Source organism: Dasypus novemcinctus, chromosome 18, assembly GCF_030445035.2.
Source record: "Dasypus novemcinctus isolate mDasNov1 chromosome 18, mDasNov1.1.hap2, whole genome shotgun sequence".
NCBI lineage: Eukaryota > Metazoa > Chordata > Mammalia > Cingulata > Dasypodidae > Dasypus > Dasypus novemcinctus.
Genome location: NC_080690.1, coordinates 35,984,753 through 36,011,837, shown reverse-complemented (window position 1 = coordinate 36,011,837; position 27,085 = coordinate 35,984,753).

Below are 27,085 nucleotides of genomic sequence, written 5' to 3'. Positions count from 1 at the left end.
AACAAACTGCAAGGAGCAGAGAAGGCAAAGGGGAAGTGGGAGATGGGGCTGGAGAGGTTGGGAGGCCAAAGATTTGGGACTTCACCCTAAGAGCAGCGAGAAACCATTAAAAGTTTAGAGAGGCCAGGGTAACATAAATGATCACTGGCTGCAGTGATTTCAAGGGTCTGGTTTCAGGGGAAGCAGAGTAGCTGTGGGGGTCAGGTGGGGCTTCTATAGGGGCTCCACACAAAGGCGATGAAGCTGGGTCCTGGGAGGTGCAGAAGAGATAGTCATCACCACTGGGTGACTTGAAGGCATCTAGAGGGGGTTGAGTGCTCTGTGCTCTTGGGCATATCACTTGGCTGTATCCCCCTCCCTTTCCGCTCAACGATGCACGTGCCCTTGTAGGTTAGTGTATGTCAAATTTGTAAGTGCTGAAAATTTATGGGGTAAAGACATGATAAGTTATTCGCTGGAGACACTTGGAGAGTTGTGTAAGGGGTCAGGCATTCCTGAGGAAGCAAACTGAGCCCCAGTGCCAAATATGGCCCCTGGGCCCCTTCTGTTAGTCTTAAACAGAACTCACTATATAATGACTTTAAAAATTAGGGCTTAATTAGATGCCAATATGTTTTTTAATAAAATGAAAATTTTGGAGATTTTGATTAACAACCTAAATTTCCAACTTCTGCTGGAGGTGGGAGAAAGAAAGACTACACAACAGTTGCTTCCCTTAGACAGGTGTGGTCTCAGCTCCTTGATTTACCATAGTAGTCCCCACTGCTCCCTTTTGCCTCACAACACAGAGACTATGTACCATCATTCCTGGGCTCTTATAACAAAGAGGAATACAAACTACTTCTCATCACCCTGTCTCTATCCTCAGTGGAAAAAATGAAAACTAGACAGAGAGGTCAATGTGTTCCAGCAAAAAGTAGAAGCAAGTATATTTCTATGGGAATGGGAAGAATAGTATTAGGTATTATTTAATATGCAAGCCAAGATATCCATCCTATTTCCTCAATTCTGTGCCCTGCACTTGGGTTTGGGGCTGCTGATCCTCATTGTATACACATATACATAGCCCAGAGAGGTGAAGAGACTTGCCAAGGACCTCTAGCATTTGAAGGCCGTTTAGGATTAGAACTAGGTTTTTCAGGTCCAATAGGTGGAGGATAGAGACTGGCAGATGGAAGGAGGGTAGAGAAGTGAGAAAGGAAAAAGGCTCAGAGGAAGAAATAACAGAATGGGCACTTGGGCAGAAGCAGGTCAAATGCTTGGATCAGCAAGTGGGTCAGCCAAAGCTGGGATGGGGCTGAAAAGGAGAGAAAGAAAGAAGGTAGTTGTTCAAAGGCCTTGAGTCCACGGGTCTAGATGAGGGAGTAAGACAATGGCGGTGGAGAGTGGTACACATTCCTTTGGCAAAAGAGATACATGCCGTGCAGCTGGGACCTGACAAGAAGCAGGGACAACCTGCACAAGCGCAGTGTTCACTGAAGTAGAGGGGGGTGGCGAGAAAAGCCGATGGCCCAGATCCAGCAGCGTGTGGTGGGAAGCCCAATCCCTCTGCCTTTTGCCTCTTTGGGGGTCAGCAGAGTGTGTGACCCTGACTTGGACTGGGGAGGAAAGAGCTTCCAGAATCCAGGGACCTCAGGCAAAGAGACTTCTAAAGAGATACTTAAGGAGCCTAAATACCAATTTTTAAGCAACTAAATGGTATAAAGGGCCCCCAATGTCATATAAAATGTAACTTTCTTCTACAACCCAGCTGATTTTCAAGACAAGAGATGTTTGTAAGTCGTTGCCTAATGGAAATAGATGAATGCTTCTATTGTTCTTAAGTCAAATTATGACATTTAAAACATCCACTTGACAGAAGACACAAACACAAGCTACAGGCAACAAATAGAAGGGCTAGTAAGACGAAGTATTAGTGAGAATTGCAGGAAATTGGTACCCTCTCTTTTACATTGCTATGAGGATTTAAATTGGTATAATCATGGTGGAGAGCAATTCAGCAGCACTGAGTAAAGGGAAACATGTCTAGCTGTTTTACTTTGAGATGTCTGTCCCAGAGAAACCCTTGCCTGTGTCCACAGAGTCACAGACACACAAGATGTCCCTTTCAGCCCTGTTGGTAACAGTGGAAACATGGAACCCATCTAAATGCTCCCGAGTAGGAGGTAGCAGTGTCCTGGAGAAGCCATGTCAGTGTCATGGGTCGAAGTGGGGACTGTGATTTCACAGGAGTGGCACAGAAGTCACAGCAATGACACGGGTCAGGTGATGTGCCCTGTGCCTTCCAGTTGCCACAGAGAGAGCTGTGGGACTCTCCCTCAAGGGATGCTAACTGGGCATAGCCAGGCCTCTTCCAGAAAGTGTGGGCTCAGCACCCATCAGTGGTTTGCCAGTGCTCTCGATTCTTAATCCTAACAGCCAATCACACTATCAAAATGTCAAAACACACGCACAGCATCTGCATTCCCATGGCTGCGTCATCATCAGGTTATGCCATCCTGCTCACGTCTGAAGATCTAAGGGTATCGATTGACTTAGGGGACATTACAAAGTGGCATTTGTTAGGGGGGGAGGGACTCAAAAGAGCATTTTCCCAGAAACTCCCACCAGGGCACACAGTATGTTAATGTTATTAATGATTATGATCATCAGTGTGGGTGATCTATCAAGAAATTTTTTAAAAGGTGTGTAACTATCAAAAAACAGTAAGAAAAAATTTTCCAGCCCTTAATAGTCTAAATATTAGTTACCTTGAAATTTTACAGATGCAAATCATCTTTGACCTATTGATACCAGATTAGTGAGATCTTCAATACACTTTCTCAAATGAATAAAGCATTGTCTCTAAAAACATTTGTAAAAGTGTGGTGACAGAGGAAATGTCTGTATTTGAAAGGAAGTCTTAAGGGGTTATGAAGTTTCAGGAAGGTTCTTAAATGACCTAACCAGATGTTTTGAAGTCTGATACACCCCTAACCCAAACTGAAATTCATAGCAAAGTCAATAGCAATAGAGTCAAATTGATTCCAAAATGACATTTGTAACAAAGCTGACTGTTTACAGCAGCTGACCTTAATGAGGCTTAATTCCTACTTGGGTGAGATGATTTGTTTGTGGAAACAATGGGATGCAAAATAAAGTTTGGGGAACATAAAAACAACTTAAAATTCAGGCAAGTCCTTAGCACTGGCTAAAGTAACAGTTCACCTTCTGCAGTCATTGGGCATCGTGGTTAAAAGCCTGAGTTACAGAGCCACCCTGCTTGGATGAGAATCCCAGCTCTGCCACTTGCTGGCTGGGTGCATGTGGGCAAGTTGCTTGACTCCTCCGTGCCTTGGTTTCCTTATCTATCTGTAAAATGGGAATAAAAAATGGTGCCCACTTCAGAGAGATGGTGTGAGGGTTAAATGAAATAGTATGATAAGGGCCTAAAACAGCAGTTGGCATATAGCGATTATTTAATAAATGTTAGTCATCAGCATTATTTTCATTTTTGAATGTTAGCTAGATTAGGGACAAGTTTTTTTTTCCTTTTTATATTTAAATCTAAGACATACTTAAATATTTTTGAAAATGTTATTTAAAGGAGGGGCAGGAGACATAAGAGGCTCTTTCCATCTCACCATCTAAGAAACAAGAATCCTGGGAAAAAGATTATTGTGGTTCCTTTAGGTGGTTCGTTTGTTTTCTGGATGGGGAGGTGTTTTGATTTTTAATGCATTTGAGAAATACATTTTAAAAGGATAGATACGGTCAAACAAAATTGTACCGAGCTGTGCCAACTCCGGGTCCAGAGCACTGGGATGGGGTCGGCAGACCTGATTCACATCATATCTTTATCCCTAACTCTCTGGGCGGCCCTGAGCATTCACTTCCTCTCCCTGGGCCTCAACTTCCTTACCCACAAAATTAGTGGATTGGACTAAGTGATGGATAATGTTTCTTCTGTCTCTAAAGGGCATCTCACTGATCTGATGACAGGCTTGACCCTGGTCTTGGCCCTCTATGCAATGTCATGGCTATGGTTCAAAACCAGCCCCACCCCAATCTATGCTAGCTGCCTCCTCACTTCTAGTTGTAGGTCTCAGGGGGCCCAGGCATAACGGTGTGACGGGATGGGTCCAAACTCATCACCACTCCAGGAGAAAAGCTCCAAGTACATGCCCTGCTGGTTCTGGTTCAAGTAGTGTCACTGTCACAGTCAAAGACTGGGTTATACAACTGAAAAGGAGAATGGAAACCACTTTGCTTTAAGCAGAGCTGAGGAAATAAATATTCAAGAAGCAATAGCTTATTATTCCTGAGGACTCCAGAATGAAAGTCCAAGGTAGAAAAACATCACAACAACCCCTAGCATTTCCATTCTGAATAGACAATATATGCCAGGAGCTCTGAATTAAAGATAGTGCGATTCGTTTATTATTCCTTCTCTTTAAAACCTGCATTAATTCTGATTTCTATTTAAATAAGAATGATTAAATTTTATCAGCTGAGATGGAAATATTGTGATAAATACTGGCTTGTGGCCAAACTAATCTCCCAAGCCCACAGTTTACGGCCATTGTCTTGTATAGATATTTGAATGGCAATGGGCTTTTATCAGTATTTCTAAAGGCACTCATTTAATTATGTGGTTGTAAGGATTTTCAAAACCCAAAAGAATACCATCAATACATATTCATTTCTTGGATTAACTCGACATTAACATCAGAAAATGTTGTTATTTAAAGGATGTGCTTGTTTTTGCTTTTGCAAAAAATAAATAAATAAATAAAGCATCCAGGTTTGGCTGTAATGATGTCTTTTAAATTTTCTGTTTGATTGAAACTATGAGAATGCAACATGCAGTGAAATGAGGCTGGGGCTTTGGAATTATAGGGGGAAGGGGGATGTCTCAGAAATTTTACAAGTCTTTAACAAAGAAGTATGCTTCACAGAGGTTGGACCGTAGCAAGGTAACAAAATTTCTGAGCTAGTATGTCTTACTGGCATATATGTGTGTCTCTCATTAATCTAATATAATGTATTTGAAAGCCTCAGGGGGAAAAAAAAGTTCAAGGGTGGAGGCAGTCTAGGCACTTTCTGCATGAAATTTTCTTCTCCAGAAATTTGAGTGATATGGATTTCATGACTAAAGGGTATATTCAATTTCTTCAAGAACAGGTAAACTATGCAAAAATGCATCTGATACACTTAGCATTTGTAATGGTGCTTCACTTTTCAACATTACAATGAATCTGTTTGGGAAGCAAAGATTCACTCTCTCCCTTAAGCTTGGGTTTCTTTCTTACATGAGGTCTGCTGAATGGGATAAATCCATTCATTAAACTGAAATCCATATAATCTGTGTCTGCAAACTCAATCACTGCTCTTTCTCGGTTTGTCTTCCAATCCAGCCAAAGTACCAGGCTATTCTGCCAGTGTAGGTCATTTGAGAGGAGAGAGTAGGCGTGGTGGATTGAATCATGCCCCCCACAGACAGGTTCCAATCCTGGGTGTGAACTCATTTGTAAATAGGACCTTGGGAGATTCTATTTGCATAAGGCCAAATTGAATCATGGTGGGCCTTAGCCCGACAGTGGCTGAAGTCCTTATAAGCAGAGGGAATTCAGACATGTTAGAGGAAATTTGGACACGTGAGTCAAAAGAAGCAAAGAGGGAGAGAGACATGGCTGTGTGATGGAGGCAGAGACTGAGGACAACACCATAGCATTAAAGACAGTGGGAGAAAGCAAGCCCTGCCAACGCCTTAATGTTGGACTTCTAGCCTCCAACACTGCGTGACAATAAATTTCTGTTGTTTGTCCACCCATTGCGTGGTATTGGTCATAGCAGCCCAGGCAAACTACCACGGTAAGTAAACATGAGAGGCCAATGGAGAGGGGAAGAGAGAGAGGGAAATGGAAGTGCAACAACTTGTCAGTCGTGTTAAAACTGATCTACTGTTAGGGTGAGCAACCGTCCGGTTGACTTGGGACTCAGGGTTTCCTGGGCAACCCGGTATGGTTGGTCATCGTGCACTATTTCTTTCTTCTGGTCTAGGCTTCTATTCTTAAAGGTTCAAACAAGCTAAGAAGTGAGACATTTAGATCTGGTTGAAGATTACCCAGAGGTATAATCTGTTGCAACATAAATGCTAACTAAAATGCATGGAGGGGGTTTATTTTATAGAATCATGAAGGTGAAGGAGACTTTGAAAACAGTCTCCTCCAGCATGTGCTCAGTGGAACACGATTTCCACAGAATGATATTTGATTTCACGTGAATGACAGTTTAGAGGTCAAATAAGTTTATACAGGTTAAAAAGTTGCCTTTATTGCAGGCCTTCTCAGAGCCTTTAATAAGCTAATCTGCATTGTCAATAAACACTGTACACTGCTAAACATATTTGGCCACAGAATATTTTTGTCCAAGGAACATCTCGTGATACTAATGCTTGAGAGATCTTACTTTAGGAAACACTGCTCTAGGTCAAATTGCTCATATCAAAGATAAGGAATAATATTCGGGTGCAGTTAGCTATAGGAGAGGCTGCAGCTACCGCAGAACTTTGCAGATTTTCATGAGCATCTTATTAACATACACCTTCAATTCCACAGGGGAAAAAAAAAGAAACTAGGATTCAAGTCTCCTGACTTTGTGCTTTCCCCACTGCTTTGTGGTCTCTTTGGAAGTGGAACAAGCAGGTGGATGGACTGAAGCAGCAGCCTCACCTTATTCCAGTTTTGTTTGCTGATACCTCCAGTTCTTCAGAGCTAGTCCCTATAGTCATTAGAAGGATGCATCAAGAGAAAGGAAGTATTTCCTGCTCCCCAAAATAAGTTTTGTTTGTTTGCTTGTTTTGGTTTCATGTGGTTTTTGCTGTCTTATAAATTGGAAACTGAATAAAGCATTTGACCAAAGTGGTCAATTCAAAGGCACCGTATAGAAATTTAGGCCAAAAATCATTTAAAACAATTATTTAGCTGAATCAGATTAACAAAGCACACTTTCCATGACCATTTTCATGTAATTTCCAAATCTTCTGGAAAACTATGTGATGCATCTAACCAAAACTTGCTCAATATTTCTGCAATGATCTCATGGCTAAAATGTGATTTGACAATGTCTACCAGATGTTCACTCGGCGTGAAGATTCTAAACTACCAGAAGAACAAGCACATCCTGATTCTCCAAGAGCTTTTGTACTTGCATTTCTAATCCCTGCAGTCTTTCATCTGTTGATGTTGCTGGGAAATTCAGTTAAATGAAAGTGTTTCTTATAACAAACCTCTGCCTTGTCTATTTAAGGTAGGGGAATGATCGAACATGAAGAAAAAACTTTTAACTTTTCAACAAATGATGGTGGCATAATTCAAAGGATGTCTCCATGACACTGAAACCTATCACAGACTAGCAAAGTTGCAACCAATCAAGTGGGTTGGGAAGCACTTTTGAGTATCGGTCTTGCTTGCTGGATGCCAACACAAGCCCCTCTCTCCACCAAGAAAGGCGAAATTCAGAATTTCAGCCAACATCAGCCATGCAGGACAGTGGACAGTCTCCCCACAAGTCTCAGCAAGAAGGAACCGAATTTCCCAGTATCCAAAGGTTGCAGGCAGAAGGAAAGGCAGATTCTGCCTAGAGACTCAACCCTGGACACCAGAGGCAGAATCGAACTCCAGACTGCTGGTCTGTGGGGAAGCCTTTGTCTAACTTTTAGTTCTTATGCAGAGTAGAGATCCAGGCCTGCCACTCACTAGTTACTTAACTATATTTCTTATAAAATAAGAAATATAAATAAATAAATAAGTAGATGAATGAATGTGCACAGATAGCCTGCAACAGCAGGGGAAGTATAGAGAGATTGAGAGGCAAAGAATTGTCTTCTTTGTCGGTCTGTTTGTAGTTTATTATTATTGTTATTGAAATAATGAAAAAGATCTAATAATGATTGACATGATGAATGCACAGCTATGTGATTGTACCAAAAACCATTGATTGTCACTTTGGATGAATTGTATGCTTCATTAATATGTATCAATAAAATTGATTTGTTTAATAAAAAGACATAGGAATAACTCTTTCACGAGTTAGGAGGAGTAAATAAGAAAATTGGCACCTATTACTAGAGAGCTCATGTCTTGTGAAGTGCAATCGAGTTGTATTAGTTTGTGATTACCTGTTGAATGGCAGTCATTTCCTCTGGACTCTAAACTCCATGGGGCCAGGAGCAAAGCTTTGGATCCCACTGTATCCCAGCATTTAGTACTGGACTGGCCAATATATAAGGACTCAGTGAATGAATGCATAATGATGTGCAGCCCCTTTTTGATCTGTTTTGGGAATCCAGCTTTTTATGTATCAGATTTACTCTTGGAAGGAGGTGTCTGTCCTTCTATGTCCAGATCCTTCACAAGGACAGACACAGTAAAGCTTACCTAACTTTAGAGCTCTAGACTACCATACCCAGTTTAATCAAGTTAACAGCCAAGTAATATTTTGCTGCAACTTTGCATGTTGAAAAGCTCCCTAAAATATATTCATCCTGCCATACCGTCAACCTACATTCATTAAGCACTTACTGTGTGCAACTCTAAAAAGGATTAACAGATTGTACCTGACTCTTTTTCACTTTACCTATCCTTTCATTAACCTACTTGTTTTTTATTTACTTCTTTATCCTTCCATATGTCCATTTACTTATTTATGCACACCATATCTTATTCCAACATGGATTGAAGGTGGTTTATAGAGTCATAAAATACACCACCATAATATAAATTATGAGTAGGAAAAAAATGAAAAGGAGAAAACATAAACTCGGTAGGTTTGGACTGAATCACTAATAATTCAGGCCAAAGAATGATGGGCTGGACTCCATTGATCACTGCAGATGCTGAGGTATAAGAAACTGGGGCAGATCTACCATAAAAAATTCCCCGTGGACAGTTTTATTCACTTAACCATTGGAATAAACCTTTCTTTTTCATGTTCGTGTACATTTTAGGGAGCTTGGAAGATTTCAAAACCCTTTTGTTTGTTCATCTATTCATTCATTCTTTGTTGTTGTTGTCTTGTATTTAATAAGTACATACCATACCATGCTCAGTACTGCAGTGCTGGGTAAAAGGGTGCTGAAAGCATGTTTCAAGGCTAAGAGTGACGAGACCCAAGTTGTGCTCATGGCCTTGTGGTGGCCTGGTCTGGGCACCTCCCAGTCTCCGGGCCTCAATGTCCTCATCTGAAAAGGAAGAGATGAACTGGAGGATCTTGAGTTCTAAAGTTATGTTCTATAGGACAACCTGGGTTGAAGGAAATCAATCTCAGCTTTTTGTTGGTCTCATCCCCTTCCTCCAAGGACAGCCTGGGATGAAGATCAGTATCTCCTGGAAGGTGTCTTTAGCATTTTATCCTCTGTGGATGTGCACAGTTGGATGAACATACCAACTGAACCCATTGAAATGTTCTGGCCTAAAGAACAAGTGTTTATTTTCAGAATTCACAAGGTTCTAAATGCAAACATCTTATACAGAAAAATAATAAGTATTAGCTTTACAAAGTCCAAGCACTCTTCTAAGCATCTTATCTATATCATCTCACATAATTCTGGAAATGACCCCATGATACAGGGACTCATTATCGCCCCCATTTTACTAATAAGGAAACTACGGTACAGAGAGTTTAAGCAAAATATCCTGAGTCATGCTGGAGATTCGAGCCTAGGAAGTCGGGGCCCAGAGCCAGGCTCTTTTTCCCTGGCCTCCTCCTCCCAAAAGTGTCATACCTGTGGCTCCCCAAGTACTTCTGTTACGTTATGGCTTAATTTTTAGAAAACAATCTGTATTATTACCTGTAATCTGTTTCCGATTCTTCTGGCTAAAGAAAATAGAGTCTAGGTTCAAACGGGTACGTGAAGAACATTATAGAACTGATTCCCAACTCCAAACAATCTAATTTTGATTCTCCCCAATAAAACACACAAAAATACTTTTGTAAACTTCTTTAAAGGGCCAGATGGTAAATATCTTAGACTCTCTGGGCCACACAGTTGCTGCCACAACTACTCGACTCTGACACTGTGGTGTGAAGGCAGCCAATACTTAAATGGGTGTGTCTATGTTCCAATAAAACTTTATTTATGGACACTGAAATTAGAATTGCATATAATTTTCATGCGTACAAATATTACTCTTCTTGGGGGGATTTTCTGAACCATTTAAAAATGTAAAAACCAATCTTGTGTTGTGGGTTGAACAAAAACAGGCGGCCTGAACTTGGCCCACAGGCTGGATTTGGCCCACGGGTGGCAGTTAGCCAGTCCCTGCTCTGAACTGCTCATTTCCATCTGCACTGACCTTTGGGAAAAAGCAAGTTTCCCTCTCACAAGGGGAACAAAAATGCTATACTCAGTTTTCTAATTTCTTTGCAATTTGAGCCTATATTTTCTTGGTCATGCTAATCCTGGTCATATTTTCCTAGAGGTTTAAAGTTTCATGTCAATAAATATTTACACATCAAGGAAGCTAAATTCCAATTACTCCTGGGCTACCAATAGCAGATGTTGGGGCCATGGTCTACACTTGCTTCGAAATTCAAGCCCAAGACAAAGTAAAATATTTTCCCAACTATCTACAAATGCACACACGAAATATAGGTGTATTTTAAAGAATAACCTAACAGAAAGTACTTTAAATTTCACAGCCACTGCTAATGCAGGCAGCTAATCCTATTTACATTCATATTAGCCTTGGTATCTTTTTCCTAAGATTTACCTATTTGTATGCTTGCATGAGTTAAACTGCCTTTTGCATGATATCAGTACTTTTGTAATTTAAATCTATAAAAGGCAATTTCTTTTAAATATACTTTCTAACAGTGGGTGAAAGAAGCACCAAAGTTATTTAAGAGCTGTACACCTCAGTAAACATGTGCACTGAACTCCAGGCAACGTGCAGACTGTGGGAATTAATCTTCTACTGTAGGATAGGAGTGGAACGGAAAATAAAATCGAGGCTGAGAAAGAAACGGCCTTTGAATAGGCCCGGCTTGTGGTGCTTTGGAAGGAAGTGGTGTGGCTTAGGATTGGTATTTAGGCAAGTAAAACTTTCTCCTCTTCTGAAAAAGTGTTGAGAGCTATATTCTTACATCACTATGATTTCTTTTTTAATACCTGAAATAACTTCAGCCACAAGATAAGCAAATTTTACAATGTGAGGTTGGTGTTGGCTGATAAAGAGAACATGGGGGACTCTTGGTGACCAGAGTAAATTTTAAGACGTCGATAGGGACTGCCAGCAGAACTCAGGAAGCAGTGTGTGGTAGGCGGGGAGGTTGAGGGTCTAGGGGTGAGAGTCTAAAGATTGAGGACAAATTTTAATCCAGCTGGAGTTGCATTTTCCCTCCATATAATTCCCATGACATGGTGCACCTTCACCATCTCCAGGTGACATAAATGATATGCAAATAGGTTAATGTATAATCTTGCCCCAAAGAAGTGGTGTCTCTCCGACATGTAGGAAACACACAGGAGCACGCTTCTTTTCTGAGCCGGGCTGGGCTCTCCGTAGCAAAAAGCAACAGGGTGGGAAATCAGAGAGGAGGGACTTCCAGACCTAGCGCCTCCCCTCTGGCTACACTGAGCATTGGCCCCCTAGGGAGCCGGCCTTGAGGTTCACTCCAAGGCACATTTGGGAAGCGAGATTTCACCCTTAGGACTGACAATGAAGCCGCAGAGATACAGTTTTTCCAACCGTGCACCCAGAGCAGCGGGGTCGGAGCCTGACACTTGCAAGGGGTCTCAGGTGCATCTCACATCCTTTCGACCTCTAAACCATGCTCTCTTTTTCGTCCTCTGGCTGTGAGACTATCAAGGATGTGGACCCAAGTGGGGGAATTCCATTCGCTCCTCAGGTTTTTAAACAAAGCTTTAGCCACTGGTTCATGATTACTGAAGGGACACACACACACACCAAAACCCCCCTCCCTGAAAGGAACCATTATAGATTTTCGTGTGGAACTTTCCAACCCATTCCACTCATCACAGTTTTAAAATTAACTCCTTTTCTGCCCAAGGGGATAGTTCTGAAGGAGATTTCTCCAGCCTCTAACCTCCTCAAGAAAACCCTGAATTTGAAGCAGAATGCAAATAATGCATTTTGACTCCCTCATCAACAAATGGGATCAACTTGAATTGATTAAGAACCTTTGAAATTGGCTTGACGTGAATTCTCTCCGTGGCCTGCTGCTTGTACTCTGAAGATAGGGGATTGTGTATGTGTGTGCACGCGTGTGTGTTGGGGAGGCAGGTGGGCAGTTTGGTCTCGTTTTTCCATATGATGGGTTTATTTCTATAACTTTTTTTTTTTTTTTAATTTCAGTGGTGACACAAAGCAAGCATTTACCTGGTGCAATTACTATATGTGGCTTTTCGTCCAGTTCCAGTAGTTACTTGGCTGCATGAAACCTGCACAAGTTTAGTTGAAAGAACCATAAAATCTGAAATGAATGTATAAATAATATGCCACTGTCTAGACAGTATAGGTCACCTGCAAAGAGAGTGGGTCGGGAAAAAATTGTCCATCAGTCAGACAACCATAACTGATTCCGATGCTAAATAATGGTGGAGATATTCAGCATTCTCTCTATGTGAAAGGCTTCGCTGAGCATTCGCTCTTCCCAAGCCAGTGGTCTTCTACTTATCTGGTGCTTTATGCAGCTTTTGGAAAATGCACTTGCTATTTAAACATTAAAATTAATGCCTGAAGAAGAGCAGTTGAGCAGGGCAGTGCCACTGACCTGTGCAATTGGCCTTTGGTGAAGTAAAAATAACCATCGTAGACCAACAATCTGAGTCTTATAGACCAACAGAATCTTAAATGGATGTAGTTATGGAAACTTCAAGATTGCAACAGACACACATATATGCTCATGCACACAGGCTCCCCCCCACACACCAGATTTCATGGAACATTTTTGCTCTCTAGTAATAACCCACAATGGCAATTTGGGTATGTAAGTCTTATGCTTTTGTATTTATTATTATTATATTAAGCTGTGTGCATAGCAGAAGAAATTGAGAAGACTTGAAAAATAAACCAAATGTGTTAAATAATTATTTTGGCTGAATTTCTCCTTTGGGCACCATAGAATGTGAGGTGCCTCTCGGCTAAGTAGCAGAGGAGGACAAAGTTGTGAGCACAGACGAGGCTCATGGGCTTGTACCCAGGGCTGGCTGAGGACCGCCACCAGCTGGCTCTCCACCTGACAGGCCTGTGTGCTCTTCTGAGAGAGGACCCCAAGTGACAACACTGGGAATGCGGCCTTGCCGCTCTACTAGGAACAAATGTCCGCGGGAGGAAAGAGCCCTTCTCACATGCCAAGGAGGCATGAGGTAGGCAGACGGGAGCTGCCCTGCTCTTCTGAGCTGAATGACCGCACTCTCCCAACTGTCAGACCCCTAGGGATGATGGCGGAAATCAAAAACTAATAAGGGCAACAGCCACCATTTACTGGGCCCTTGGTAAGGCTCAGGCACTGAGCTCAGGCCTTAATGTGAGTGTACTGTCTCATTTAATCCCACCGAGCTGATCTGATCTATTTTCTCACTGTACTTTGGAAAAACTCGAAGTTCAAACAGATTAAATAACTTGCCTGAGGTCAAACAGCTAGTAAATGGCTGAGCACAAGTTTGACAGCAGGTTTGTTTAAAACCAAACTCACGCTCTTAATCTTTGTGCTATTTTGCCTCTCCCAGCGGCCCAGATGTGCCCACTACCCATTCAGAACTGACTTATTCACTCGACGCAGCAGGAAGAGGGCTCAGGGCCCCGATAATGTGTAGGGACCTGCAAACGTGTTTTATTTTTGCAGTAAGCAAGATTCATACTTTGTGTTGGTATCAAGACAAATAAGATCCAGCCTTGATTGCATCTGTCTTTATACCAATGCAGCAGTAAAAAATAATTTTTAATATTTTTATTGGAAGAAGGAGCTGACGAAGACAAGGTGTCTAATGCCCACAATGGTCATAAGGCAGCCCGGTACCCACTAGAACCTAGAAATCTTTTGGAGTCTACACTCTCACTTTACCTCTAAGGAAACTGAGGCTCAGGGCAGGAAAGGTCTCTGTCCTAGGTCATCCACAGTGAGTGACTGAGTCCCTAACCCTCCCATCTAACTTATGGGCCATTTCCATATCCAGCCCAATGAGTCAGAAACCAAGTTCCTTATTTCATTCCTTCTTGTACATAGGGAAGTGGATCTAAAATGACATTTGATCAGCTTTTGTTTTCTATTACTCTATATCTCACAAGTCTTCATGATTGTTTTTTAAAATATATTTTTATTGACGTATATCAGTCATAATGAACATGCACAATCAAGTGTATAGTAAAGATTGCAAACCTACAAAACAAACATGCATAACATTCATGATTGTTTTTTAATAATGCAAACAGAAAAGGCACAAGTGAGAAGTAAAATAACACTAGTAGGCTCTTCTTTGATTGTATTAAATACAATCCTGTGAAGCAAAGGACTTGGAGAAGGTTAAAAAGTGCTATTGAGCTGAAAAGAGATTATTATGATGCTATATTTATTAGGCTGGATTTTAGAAATGGAAAATGAAAGCAATTTCCATTTCAAAAGGCATGCCAAAAAAAGAAATAAAAAAGAAAAAAAGAAATAAAAAACCAGAATAAAAAAAAGAAAATAAATAAAAAGGAAAAAAGAGGAAAGCAGATGTGGCTCAAGTGATAGGGCTTCTGCCTATCATACAGGAGGACCTAGGTTCAATCCCTGGGGTCTCCTGGTTGAAAAGAAGACGAGAAATCGTGCCTGCGTGGAGAGCCAGTGCCCTCTTGGCGAGCCGAGTGCCCACATTGCGAGCTGAGTGCCCACGTGGTGAGCTGAGTGCCAGTACGGTGAGCCAGTGCCCACACAAGTGAGTCACACAGCAAGATGGTGATGCAACAAAAGAAGGATGAAGGGGTAGGTCAAGGTGAAGCACAGCAGAAACCAGGAATTGAGGTGGCACAAATGACAGGGAACCTCTCTCCACATCGGAGGTCCCCAGGATTGAATCCTGGTGAATCCCAGAGGAGAAAAAATGAGAAGAGAAAACCAAAAAGAGAAACAGATACAGAAGATCACACAGCAAATGGATTCAGACAGCAAAAACAGCAGGGTGGGGGGAGGGGGAGGGGAAGAGGGGATAAAAATAAATAAACAAGTCTTTAAAATCCCTTTGGGTTTTGAGGTTTTCAAGGAGTGCCCTTTCTCAGGCCCTTGCCCTCCCCTGGGGCAGTGGGGGCAGCCCGGTCACCAGGGCCATATCTCTGCCATTGCTCCCTCCAACAGGCAGAGGCCTCTGCCAGGTCGGCTCTGTGAGCCCAGCCATTTCATCCTCCCATCCCTTCCTTCTGGACTGCCAGCATTATTTATTTTGAATGCCTTTGATTCATTTCCCTCTTGTTTTGACCAGGCAAACAGCACACATCTGCTGCCACCAGGAGGTGTCAACAGTTCATACTGCTTGACGGGTCTGCCCCAAGCCCACTGCAGCAGTGCCTTGGCAATGCCTGATTCCAAGTTTCCATTTCAAAGCCTTATGCTGCATTCTAGGCATTAAAGAGTCCTAGGTCGAATGAAAGATTTATTTTTAGGGGGTGCATTTATTTGAAGGCAAATCACGCTCTTTTCATGTTAGACATATTAACTACTGCGATTTCATCTTTCCTGCTAAAGACCCTCCAAACACTAAGCAGAAAGCCACGCGGCCAAATGCCCATTGCCCTTTAAGGATGAACTTTTCTAAGAATCAACATCATCTCCCTTATGCAGAATCTTCTCGCTAATAAAAATCTCATCAAATTACACCTCTGCTTAAAACCCTTGCTGACTTCCTGTCACTTTCGGAATGAAGCTCAAAGCGCGTGGTCTGTCTAGCAACGCTTTCCTCAGACTGGGCCCCAGGCACATTTCCATAGTCCCTCATGCTGCACAATTCCCACCGCACCCCCGACTCTCCTCCACTGCCTGGTGTTTGCGTTGGACGTGCCTTGTGCTGTGATCTAGGGCTTGAGTGAAGGTTGCAGGATGAGAGGATCTGTGAGGCAAAAGCCAGGTGGTTTGGGCAGGACCTGGTCTCCTTCGCTCATGGCCTCAGCTAAATGACACAATGTCCCTGACTCTCAAGACAGGCTGTGTGCTTCTGTCATGCAGCTTACCTGGCCATATGGAAAAATATCCATCCATCTGTCCCAGATCAAGTCCTTGAGGGGAGAACTTGAGAATGACTCCTATTTGTATCTCCCAGGTTCAGCACTCATGAAGATTAGGAAGTGAATGAATGAGTGAATAAATGAATGGGTGAAAGAGCGAATCACCTGCATCAGAATGTAGTCAACAGAGCTCCTCAAGTAAACCCAACAACAGAAACAAGAACAACAATCACTGTTGCTAGCTGCAAGTGGCTCCAGTTGAATTCTTATATTCAGTAAGTATGGAAGAGAGTGAGTCTAGACAAGGAATATTAAAATTATGTAGGAAGCCTTCTAAAAGAGACTGCAATTGCATAAGCGCTCAAGAAGTAATCCAGACCGTCCAAGCCCTTGAGTCAGACCAGAAATTCTGAGGGGCGGGTGGTGGGTGGAGCATATGGGTCTAGGGGGAGAGAGAAAAGTGAAAGCCAGCTGGGCTTGTTTAGCAGCAATGGAGGGGTCATTCTAGAAGGAAGGAGCCACAAACTTTCTCTTTTTAGGAATGAGTAAAATGACAATGACAACCTGTGGGAAAGGGATGAAAAGTGGAATTGCTTTGAAAATTAAAACATGGCTTCTGACTCAGTCAGGAGGAGAGAAGGGATTGGAGGGCCTCCCGTGCAAGGATGAAGACACTTTCAGTTGGGGGCTCAGATCATTCTGAACAAAGTTTTCAAAGTGCTGTTTAAACAGGGAGACAGGGCGTGGATAAAATACCTTGACGGCAAAAAGCAGCTCATGCTTCTGGGGGAGAACTTCTACCTTCTCTGCTGGTCACTTTCTCCTGTTTCACTCACTGAACCTTAGGATGTTTCTGCCCCATGGGTGGAACTAGGGGAGGGCCTGCCAGTCCACCTTGGCCACTGCGTGCTCTTTCTCAGACCTGCCTGCCTGTAAAGGGTATCTCCACCTGCCTCCACAAGGTAAGCACATCTGCCAGGCCTGGGGTCTCTAGAGCCTGTTTGGAAGGTCATTTTTACTGGGCTTGACTATTGAGACTCTTCAGGTATGAGGGTGATCCCCTTTGCAGTTGACCAAGAAAGCATCTGCTTTACAAAGGGGCCATCTCAATACCTCAGCTTGGAGGAGGGTGTGAAAGGCCATCTATGGATGATCAATTAAGGATTAGGCCAAAGATAAGAGACACGTTTTCTAACTGAGCTAGACCAGCTGTCCTGGGTTTGCAGGGTGTCCCTCCAAAATTCCTATCTACCTGGAACCTCAGGATGTAATTTTATTTGGAAATTGGGTATTTGCAGATGTAATTGGTTACATTAAAATGAGGTCATAGTGGATGAGGGTGGGCCCTGACTCCAACGACTGGTGTCCTTATAAGAGGAGTAGCTACAGACACACAGAGACACAGGGGAGACTGTCACGTGGTGATGGAGACTGATTGGAGTGATGCAGCAGCGAGCCAAGGAACGCTGAGGACTGCCGGCAGCCACCAGAAGCCGGGAAAGGGCAAGGCAGGCTTCTTCCTCCAGAGAGGCGTCAGAGGGAGTGCGGCCTTGCCGGCACATTGAGTTCAGACTTCTCACTTCCAGAACGGACAGGGAATAAATCTCTGTCATTTTAAGCCATCGAATTTGTGGCACTTTGTTACGGCAGCCCCGGGGAACAAAGATACCCACAATAAAGTTGGTAGTTTGATCTTCCTCTATCGGATCCTTGCAGCTATTTCTTGATTAATTCTGAGCTTAGAGGTGGCAGGTTTTCACCTGGCCAGGTATGAAGCCCAACATGTTACCCACATTCCATCGGCTCCAAAATGGATGAGGGGCCCCTGGACCACCACAGAAATCTATGGAAAGATGCCTTCTTCAGCTGGCATTCCAAACATAAGGGACCGTAGAGATCCCTGAGCCCCCCTAAGCTGGGATATGGACTTAACTAAAGCAGGAATGACACTGTCCACAGTGTCAGCAGGGCTGGGGGGATGAAGTCACCCTGTGGACTCCAAACCAAATGGAACCCTCTGTGCATTGTACTCAACTTGAAATGCACAAAGTTTTACTAAGGAGAAATAAAGAAACTCTATAGGATCATTCAAACAGAACCTAACCCAGATATTTTCTAAAAGCAAACCAAAATAACAGAAAACCTAGCCTGCACCAGAGCAAAACCAAAGCTTCAAAATATTTTCTGAATCGAACCGACATTTCATTTTTGGTCGAGGATTGAATACATTAGGTGATAGGTTTTTTCCCAGTATGGAAAAATAGTCAGCAAATTCAACCATGTTTATTGCTTCCCTCTCATCCTTTTAATTCCCTTAAATTAAATCACATTCCTTTTTGGTCACTTCCTTTCAATTCTATTTCATCTTTAATAGCATATATGCATGAATGACCATCAAAAGTTATATTATATCTAAGTGGGTATAATATTTCAAGTTTTCTCAAAGAACAAATTTTAAAACTCATGGCTGAAGCACATATGATAATGGAATTTCTCCTTTTTAAAAAGCTTTAAAGAATTTTTGAAGGAGGACGTTTTAATAAATTTCAGGTAGATGAAGCCTGTCCCATTGCTATCCATGTATTAGCCTGTAGGACTTTGAGTTCTGACTTGCACACTGCTCAAACCAGAGAGTGGAAGTACTATTTAAATAAGAGTGTTGAATCGTATGCCTGCTTACTTGTTCTTTCATTTGATTGTTCATTCATTCAACAAATATTCAGTGAGTGTCTCTGTAATCGGCCCCATGATGGATCTATGGGAATTAATGGTGAATATGTTGTAGTCTTCCTTGAAGTTCACAGAACTGTGGGGAAAAGAGGTACATAGGGGATAAATTATAATAGAATGAGAAGAGCTATAAAGATGTAATAAGGAACTCGGAGAAGTCTTTATGCTTCTGATTAATAGTAGTGATCATTTATTTATCCTTAGATAAAAATCGGTTTCTAGAGATTTTAATTCAAGAAAATAAGTGTAACCAACTCCATCTAAAGGCATTTGTCTTTCAGAAGGGTCTCCTGAACCTCACAAGGCCCTCAGAGCAGAGTCAGCTCCATAGCCAACACCAGCCGGGGCTATGGCTAGGTATGACAAAATCATATTTGTAGCCAGTTGACAGTGCATTTACTTTGGGCCAGACACTGTTTAAAGCACTTGAATTAGTTTCATCCTCAAAACCACCCTTTAAAATGGATACTCTTATTGTCCCCATTCATAAATGATGGACCTGAGAAAGGATGAATTGCGGTCACCCCTCGGGCTGAAGTGTGGTTTGCTGGCCTGGCGGGGGAGCAGCCGTGGCAGGCCAAGCTGCTGCCCCCATAATAGGGTGGCTGGTCAGACTCACCGCCACCCCTGAAGGGAGCTCGGCATGGGCGCAGAGTGCCCTCGGGTCTCCCCTTCTCAGCAGCCATGCTTCCGCGGCCACCCCTCCTCCCGGATGGCGCCATACGATGCCTGTGGGGCGGCACCCTTCTTCCTTCTCCCTGCACAGGCGCAGGGCGGAAAATTCCAGTCTGCCCTTTTCCCCTCCCCCGACAGCAGCAACAGCCAGGCGTGGGCGGAAAAATCCAGTCTGCCCTTTTCCCCTCCCCCGACAGCAGCAACAGCCAGGCGTGGGCGGGAAACTCAAGTCTGCCCTCCACCCCAGCAACAGCAGCCACCAATCCCTAAACCCTGCCCCTTCCCCCAGCAACAGCGACAGCCAATCCCTAACCACCACCCCTCCCCCATCCAGTACCGCCCACTGACCTTTCACCGGCAACCAATCAGAACAGGGCGTGGCTTCGACCAATCAGCCTTCCCCAGCCCCTATAAATCTGTTGCCTCTCCCTCAATAAAGTTGGACTTGCGTGTTTACCTTGTCTCCGCGGTAGTTCTTCTGCCGTGCGCCCTCCAGTCCTGAGAGCCCCCGACAAGGGCCTGGCCTCCCTTGTCCCCAGTTCGTCGCCTGCTTCTCTGGGCGACCCCGTCAGCCGAACCGCGCAACCCCTGTGAGACCGATCCCTCGTCTGCTGCCGGACCGACCCCTCGTCCCAAGTGGGACTGACCCCTCGCCCAGAGCTGGACCGACCCCTCTTCCGCAGCCAGACCCCACCTCTACCGACCGAGCAAGCCGCCGCAGCTGGCGCCCAACGTGGGGCAAGGCAACCCCACCACAGCACAACGTGGGGCAAGGCAACTCCACCACAGCCTCACTCCATAACCTGGCGGGCCCCCCCCCTCCTCTCTTCTCACCTTGGGACTTCTCTCGTGCAACATTGCTGCTACCTGAGCCTTGGCTACCTCATACGATCCACGGCGGTCTGGGAGAATCGCTGGATGGCTTTCTTCTTCCATGTCGGGGGCTTATACCGACCCGCTATGATTAAGAGGAGCCTTGGATTTCTCGGGAGCGCGTGCTTGCACGTCTGAAGTAACCCTACCATAGCCCTACGCTCTCCTCTCTTCTCACCCCTATCTTTTCGCTCTGCATTGCTGCTCCTGAACCTTGGTGACCTCATATGATCCACGGCAGTCTGGGAGAATCGCTGGATGGCTTTCTCCTTCCATGTTGGGGGCTTATACCGACCCGCTATGATTAAGAGGCGCCAATAAAACTCTCAGGAGTGCGTGCCTGAGCACCTCCACCCCTGCCTTCACCTCTGCCTCCTCCCCTCCGCGCTTGCTCCCCTTTGCCTTGCTCCACTGCTCGTCGTTCCGCCCTCTCCTCGTCGGGGCCTTCCTTTGGCCCGCGACCACCGTCGGAGCCCCACCGGCTCCGACCCCTCGTCTCACCGTGCACCTCGGCTCCCATCGCCGCGCTCTCAAGGTAAGGGCCCCTTTTCTTATCGGCTCCAAAAGGCCATTAGCGATGGGTAACATCCTATCTGCTAAGCAAGCCCCACAAGTTCGGGCCCTCGCCGGTCTCCTAGACACTCACCGGTGTAAGATCTCTCTGAAACAGCCCCAAGTCTTCTGTAACTGCGGCCCCCCATGCCACCATCGCTCTCAAGCAGCTCCAGCCCCACTAAACGGCCCGCAACCCGCTTTCCCCAGCCCACGGCCTGCTTTCTAGCATCTAATAATGTTTCTGCTTTTGCCTCCCCATACTTCTGCGGAGCTTCCTCCTGTCTCGACCTCACGTCTCTTCACAGCCATCCAAAGCGTCCTTTCTCGTCCCCCGCCCCCCTCCTTTTTTGCCTGAACCCCCACTGCATTGCAGATTGGGCCGCCCCATGTCGGCCCACCCCATTAACATCAGCCTCTCTCGCGCCCGTGAAGACTTTGGCCTTCTTGTTGTCCTCGCCTATGTCTCCACCACTCCCGACGCTGCCGCCACCACCACTGCTGGTGCCCTGACGCAACTTGTCCTCACAGCTGCGATCCTCCAGACCATCACACAGTCTGCCTCTACCGCTCTTCGCCGCCAAGAAGAGATCAACTACCTGTAACGCGCTGCCATCCTGGACTTTTAACAAACAGATGGATCTTATAGCTGCCGAGATCAACAAGAATTGGACATTGGCCACCCTTGCTTGCAACGGCAAGATACCACCCCCTAAATTGTACATTTATATCCCCGTCATACTCACCTCCCTCTTCAGCCTCGCTTCCCTCATTGCTTACTGCCTCTTGGGCCTCGGCTACTTGTTGCTGCTGCCATCCTGGCCCTTATTTGAAAAGAAGGGGGAAATGCGGTCACCCCTCCGGCTGAAGTGTGGTTTGCTGGCCTGGCGGGGGAGCAGCCGCGGCAGGCCAAGCTGCTGCCCCCATAATAGGGTGGCTGGTCGGACTCACCGCCACCCCTGAAGGGAGCTCGGCATGGGCGCAGAGTGCCCTCGGGTCTCCCCTTCTCGGCAGCCATGCTTCCGCGGCCGCCCCTCCTCCCGGATGGCGCCATACGATGCCTGTGGGGCGGCACCCTTCTTCCTTCTCCCTGCGCAGGCGCAGGGCGGAAAATTCCAGTCTGCCCTTTTCCCCTCCCCCGACAGCAGCAACAGCCAGGCGTGGGCGGAAAAATCCAGTCTGCCCTTTTCCCCTCCCCCGACAGCAGCAACAGCCAGGCGTGGGCGGGAAACTCAAGTCTGCCCTCCACCCCAGCAACAGCAGCCACCAATCCCTAAACCCTGCCCCTTCCCCCAGCAACAGCGACAGCCAATCCCTAACCACCACCCCTCCCCCATCCAGTACCGCCCACTGACCTTTCACCGGCAACCAATCAGAACAGGGCGTGGCTTCGACCAATCAGCCTTCCCCAGCCCCTATAAATCTGTTGCCTCTCCCTCAATAAAGTTGGACTTGCGTGTTTACCTTGTCTCCGCGGTAGTTCTTCTGCCGTGCGCCCTCCAGTCCTGAGAGCCCCCGACAAGGGCCTGGCCTCCCTTGTCCCCAGTTCGTCGCCTGCTTCTCTGGGCGACCCCGTCAGCCGAACCGTGCAACCCCTGTGAGACCGATCCCTCGTCTGCTGCCGGACCGACCCCTCGTCCCAAGTGGGACTGACCCCTCGCCCAGAGCTGGACCGACCCCTCTTCCGCAGCCAGACCCCACCTCTACCGACCGAGCAAGCCGCCGCAGCTGGCGCCCAACGTGGGGCAAGGCAACCCCACCACAGCACAACGTGGGGCAAGGCAACTCCACCACAGCCTCACTCCATAACCTGGCGGGCCCCCCCCTCCTCTCTTCTCACCTTGGGACTTCTCTCATGCAACATTGCTGCTACCTGAGCCTTGGCTACCTCATACGATCCACGGCGGTCTGGGAGAATCGCTGGATGGCTTTCTTCTTCCATGTCGGGGGCTTATACCGACCCGCTATGATTAAGAGGAGCCTTGGATTTCTCGGGAGCGCGTGCTTGCACGTCTGAAGTAACCCTACCATAGCCCTACGCTCTCCTCTCTTCTCACCCCTATCTTTTCGCTCTGCATTGCTGCTCCTGAACCTTGGTGACCTCATATGATCCACGGCAGTCTGGGAGAATCGCTGGATGGCTTTCTCCTTCCATGTTGGGGGCTTATACCGACCCGCTATGATTAAGAGGCGCCAATAAAACTCTCAGGAGTGCGTGCCTGAGCACCTCCACCCCTGCCTTCACCTCTGCCTCCTCCCCTCCGCGCTTGCTCCCCTTTGCCTTGCTCCACTGCTCGTCGTTCCGCCCTCTCCTCGTCGGGGCCTTCCTTTGGCCCGCGACCACCGTCGGAGCCCCACCGGCTCCGACCCCTCGTCTCACCGTGCACCTCGGCTCCCATCGCCGCGCTCTCAAGGTAAGGGCCCCTTTTCTTATCGGCTCCAAAAGGCCATTAGCGATGGGTAACATCCTATCTGCTAAGCAAGCCCCACAAGTTCGGGCCCTCGCCGGTCTCCTAGACACTCACCGGTGTAAGATCTCTCTGAAACAGCCCCAAGTCTTCTGTAACTGCGGCCCCCCATGCCACCATCGCTCTCAAGCAGCTCCAGCCCCACTAAACGGCCCGCAACCCGCTTTCCCCAGCCCACGGCCTGCTTTCTAGCATCTAATAATGTTTCTGCTTTTGCCTCCCCATACTTCTGCGGAGCTTCCTCCTGTCTCGACCTCACGTCTCTTCACAGCCATCCAAAGCGTCCTTTCTCGTCCCCCGCCCCCCTCCTTTTTTGCCTGAACCCCCACTGCATTGCAGATTGGGCCGCCCCATGTCGGCCCACCCCATTAACATCAGCCTCTCTCGCGCCCGTGAAGACTTTGGCCTTCTTGTTGTCCTCGCCTATGTCTCCACCACTCCCGACGCTGCCGCCACCACCACTGCTGGTGCCCTGACGCAACTTGTCCTCACAGCTGCGATCCTCCAGACCATCACACAGTCTGCCTCTACCGCTCTTCGCCGCCAAGAAGAGATCAACTACCTGTAACGCGCTGCCATCCTGGACTTTTAACAAACAGATGGATCTTATAGCTGCCGAGATCAACAAGAATTGGACATTGGCCACCCTTGCTTGCAACGGCAAGATACCACCCCCTAAATTGTACATTTATATCCCCGTCATACTCACCTCCCTCTTCAGCCTCGCTTCCCTCATTGCTTACTGCCTCTTGGGCCTCGGCTACTTGTTGCTGCTGCCATCCTGGCCCTTATTTGAAAAGAAGGGGGAAATGCGGTCACCCCTCCGGCTGAAGTGTGGTTTGCTGGCCTGGCGGGGGAGCAGCCGCGGCAGGCCAAGCTGCTGCCCCCATAATAGGGTGGCTGGTCGGACTCACCGCCACCCCTGAAGGGAGCTCGGCATGGGCGCAGAGTGCCCTCGGGTCTCCCCTTCTCGGCAGCCATGCTTCCGCGGCCGCCCCTCCTCCCGGATGGCGCCATATGATGCCTGTGGGGCGGCACCCTTCTTCCTTCTCCCTGCGCAGGCGCAGGGCGGAAAATTCCAGTCTGCCCTTTTCCCCTCCCCCGACAGCAGCAACAGCCAGGCGTGGGCGGAAAAATCCAGTCTGCCCTTTTCCCCTCCCCCGACAGCAGCAACAGCCAGGCGTGGGCGGGAAACTCAAGTCTGCCCTCCACCCCAGCAACAGCAGCCACCAATCCCTAAACCCTGCCCCTTCCCCTAGCAACAGCGACAGCCAATCCCTAACCACCACCCCTCCCCCATCCAGTACCGCCCACTGACCTTTCACCGGCAACCAATCAGAACAGGGCGTGGCTTCGACCAATCAGCCTTCCCCAGCCCCTATAAATCTGTTGCCTCTCCCTCAATAAAGTTGGACTTGCGTGTTTACCTTGTCTCCGCGGTAGTTCTTCTGCCGTGCGCCCTCCAGTCCTGAGAGCCCCCGACAAGGGCCTGGCCTCCCTTGTCCCCAGTTTGTCGCCTGCTTCTCTGGGCGACCCCGTCAGCCGAACCGCGCAACCCCTGTGAGACCGATCCCTCGTCTGCTGCCGGACCGACCCCTCGTCCCGAGTGGGACTGACCCCTCGCCCAGAGCTGGACCGACCCCTCTTCCGCAGCCAGACCCCACCTCTACCGACCGAGCAAGCCGCCGCAGCTGGCGCCCAACGTGGGGCAAGGCAACCCCACCACAGCACAACGTGGGGCAAGGCAACTCCACCACAGCCTCACTCCATAACCTGGCGGGCCCCCCCCTCCTCTCTTCTCACCTTGGGACTTCTCTCGTGCAACATTGCTGCTACCTGAGCCTTGGCTACCTCATACGATCCACGGCGGTCTGGGAGAATCGCTGGATGGCTTTCTTCTTCCATGTCGGGGGCTTATACCGACCCGCTATGATTAAGAGGAGCCTTGGATTTCTCGGGAGCGCGTGCTTGCACGTCTGAAGTAACCCTACCATAGCCCTACGCTCTCCTCTCTTCTCACCCCTATCTTTTCGCTCTGCATTGCTGCTCCTGAACCTTGGTGACCTCATATGATCCACGGCAGTCTGGGAGAATCGCTGGATGGCTTTCTCCTTCCATGTTGGGGGCTTATACCGACCCGCTATGATTAAGAGGCGCCAATAAAACTCTCAGGAGTGCGTGCCTGAGCACCTCCACCCCTGCCTTCACCTCTGCCTCCTCCCCTCCGCGCTTGCTCCCCTTTGCCTTGCTCCACTGCTCATCGTTCCGCCCTCTCCTCGTCGGGGCCTTCCTTTGGCCCGCGACCACCGTCGGAGCCCCACCGGCTCCGACCCCTCGTCTCACCGTGCACCTCGGCTCCCATCGCCGCGCTCTCAAGGTAAGGGCCCCTTTTCTTATCGGCTCCAAAAGGCCATTAGCGATGGGTAACATCCTATCTGCTAAGCAAGCCCCACAAGTTCGGGCCCTCGCCGGTCTCCTAGACACTCACCGGTGTAAGATCTCTCTGAAACAGCCCCAAGTCTTCTGTAACTGCGGCCCCCCATGCCACCATCGCTCTCAAGCAGCTCCAGCCCCACTAAACGGCCCGCAACCCGCTTTCCCCAGCCCACGGCCTGCTTTCTAGCATCTAATAATGTTTCTGCTTTTGCCTCCCCATACTTCTGCGGAGCTTCCTCCTGTCTCGACCTCACGTCTCTTCACAGCCATCCAAAGCGTCCTTTCTCGTCCCCCGCCCCCCTCCTTTTTTGCCTGAACCCCCACTGCATTGCAGATTGGGCCGCCCCATGTCGGCCCACCCCATTAACATCAGCCTCTCTCGCGCCCGTGAAGACTTTGGCCTTCTTGTTGTCCTCGCCTATGTCTCCACCACTCCCGACGCTGCCGCCACCACCACTGCTGGTGCCCTGACGCAACTTGTCCTCACAGCTGCGATCCTCCAGACCATCACACAGTCTGCCTCTACCGCTCTTCGCCGCCAAGAAGAGATCAACTACCTGTAACGCGCTGCCATCCTGGACTTTTAACAAACAGATGGATCTTATAGCTGCCGAGATCAACAAGAATTGGACATTGGCCACCCTTGCTTGCAACGGCAAGATACCACCCCCTAAATTGTACATTTATATCCCCGTCATACTCACCTCCCTCTTCAGCCTCGCTTCCCTCATTGCTTACTGCCTCTTGGGCCTCGGCTACTTGTTGCTGCTGCCATCCTGGCCCTTATTTGAAAAGAAGGGGGAAATGCGGTCACCCCTCCGGCTGAAGTGTGGTTTGCTGGCCTGGCGGGGGAGCAGCCGCGGCAGGCCAAGCTGCTGCCCCCATAATAGGGTGGCTGGTCGGACTCACCGCCACCCCTGAAGGGAGCTCGGCATGGGCGCAGAGTGCCCTCGGGTCTCCCCTTCTCGGCAGCCATGCTTCCGCGGCCGCCCCTCCTCCCGGATGGCGCCATACGATGCCTGTGGGGCGGCACCCTTCTTCCTTCTCCCTGCGCAGGCGCAGGGCGGAAAATTCCAGTCTGCCCTTTTCCCCTCCCCCGACAGCAGCAACAGCCAGGCGTGGGCGGAAAAATCCAGTCTGCCCTTTTCC